General features: G+C 41.3%; 1 pseudogene; it reads left to right on the top strand.

Moving 5' to 3' along the window:
• LOC144313344 (large ribosomal subunit protein eL22-like) lies at positions 1-466 on the top strand (annotated as a pseudogene).
• The last annotated feature ends 1980 nt before the right edge of the window (positions 467-2446 follow it).

Raw genomic sequence — 2446 nt, 5'->3', positions numbered from 1 at the left:
ATGGCGCCCATGAAAGAGCTTGTGGCAAAGCAGGGTAAAAAAGAAGAAGAAGAAGAAGAAGAAGAAGAAGAAGAAGAAGAAGAAGAAGAAGAAGAAGAAGAAGAAGGAGGAGGAGGAGGAGGAGGAGGAGGTTCTGAAATTTACACTTGATTGCACCCACCCTGTAGAAGATGAAATCATGGATGCTGCCGATTTTGAGCAGTTTCTTCAAGAGAGAATCAATGGGATTGAAAAAGCTGGGAATCTTGGTGGAGAGGTGGTAACCATCGTAAGAAAAAGAGCAAGATTAGTGTAATTTCTGAGGAACCTTTTCCCAAAAGGTATTTGAAATATCTCACCCAAAAAGTACTTGAAGAATAATAATCTGCATGGCTGGTTGCACATTGTTGCTAGCAGCAAAGAGAGTCATGAGTTGTGCTACTTCCAGATTAACCAGGATGAGGAAGAGAAGGAAGAGGAGGATTAAACCTCATTTAGCTGGAATATTTTGTATGAGTTCTTGACTAAAATTTGGGAACAAAACACACAACACACACACACACACACACACACACACACATAAACATAAGGCCAGATATTCAACAACAAAGGAGTAGCATCCTTGCCATTTATACATACTAGAAAAGCTTTGGTGGCAATTACAAAATTTTATGAAATCAAGACATAAAAACTGTTTTCTGCAAAAATTGATTTAGTCCCCCAAGTACTCAAGTTAGTTCTCCTGACTTCTAACCACAAGTCCTTTTACTTTCTAAAAATTATATTTAGGGAAAGTCAACGAGTACTCACAGTAATGGAAACCATGGATGGGGATCCCTGGGTGGCGCAGCGGTTTGGCGCCTGCCTTTGGCCCAGGGCGCGATCCTGGAGACCCGGGATCGAATCCCACATCGGGCTCCCGGTGCGTGGAGCCTGCTTCTCCCTCTGCCTGTGTCTCTGCCTCTCTCTCTCTCTGTGACTATCATAAATAAATAAAAATTAAAAAAAAAAAAAAGAAACCATGGATGTTTTGATACATTGATATAGTGGAAGGAGGAACACCAGTTCAATGCAGACCAGCATGGAGTTCCACGGAATTGTTAGTGATTTAACAGTCGCTGCCCTCAAACCACCTCATGTAGTTGGTGCTGTGACACAAATTAGGAAAAGACACCCCTTCCTCAAGACACTTCATTTCCATTTGTTGGAAAACTGTCATCATGTGCTACTTTTGTTAGAACAAGACATCTGCCAGGAATTTGTGAAAATAAAAATATAAATGTGTGATACCTACAATGCGATCTCAGTTGCCTCTGTGCCACACAAGCTGGGAAGCCATATGCTGTCACTCTGGGTGCCACTGTCTATTATGAGCAAGTGTCATCTCTTAAAGGCTTGGTAAACTTGAGCTTACTTTCATGTCTCCCTGTATGTAACTCTCCCACCGGAGTGAGCATTCCAACTGTCATGGGTAATCATTATTTTGTTTACCTAGGATTGCAATAAAGAATCCAACTCTTGGACTGATCCTATAATTGCACCTTCCTTAACCATCACAATGGTAATAAGAACGCTCATCGTGCAGGGGTGTTAAAATCACTAAGTGAGACAACACATCAAAGCACTGAGCACAATGCCTGACCATGACCCTGGGGTTCCTCCCTTGACACTGGGGTTCTTCCTTCCCTACTTAAAAATCTTCCATGGCTCACTGGACCAGTCAGGATTCTCTGCTGAAAAGGCTATAGGATCAGTTTTTTGTGGAAGTGCTCTCAAACACACAGTCCCTCATTTCTGTGTGCAGGAAGATAGAATGGTTTTCACCTGCCATGCTTTACCTGGCTGAAGCCAAATCCAAATACTCACCATCTGTAGACAGTGTGTGTTTCCTCTTCACAAATCATATTGCAAGAAGCAGTTTATCGCTTCTATGTGTTACAGACCCAATTTCTAAATCGAATGTGAAGTTTTAGAAACCCATTTCAAAGACCTTTTTATCCTTGAAAAATATTTGCTTGCTTTATTTATCTACTCAGGCTGAGATTATATATCTTAAATCAACTGTATTATGAGTTGCATTGGGCTACAGTGAAACAAAATTAAAACATAAAGTTGGAACAGTATTTAAATATGGAAAATTGAAAATGCCATTCATAAAAATACACATTTCCGAGGTGCCTGGGTGGCTCAGTGGTTGACCGTCTGCCTTTAGTTCAGGCTCTGGATCCCACATTGGGAACCCTGGAGGGAGCGTGCTTCTCCCTCTGCCTATGTCCCTCTGTGTGTGTGTGTCTCTCATGAATAAATAAATAAAATCTTTATAAAAAATACGTATTTTCTCCATCCAAATTATTCTTCTGGTGCCCTTCATTGCCTCAAGTAGGGAACTGTATGTTTAAGATACTGGGGTGACTCTTTACTTATATCCTCCAGCCATACCTGTGTTGTCTCTATGTAAAGGGGTCAG

The sequence above is a fragment of the Canis aureus genome, chromosome 5, assembly GCF_053574225.1.
Source record: "Canis aureus isolate CA01 chromosome 5, VMU_Caureus_v.1.0, whole genome shotgun sequence".
NCBI classification, from domain to species: domain Eukaryota; kingdom Metazoa; phylum Chordata; class Mammalia; order Carnivora; family Canidae; genus Canis; species Canis aureus.
The sequence above is the reverse complement of the archived record's forward strand: the minus strand, read 5'-3'. Positions and strand labels throughout refer to the sequence as shown.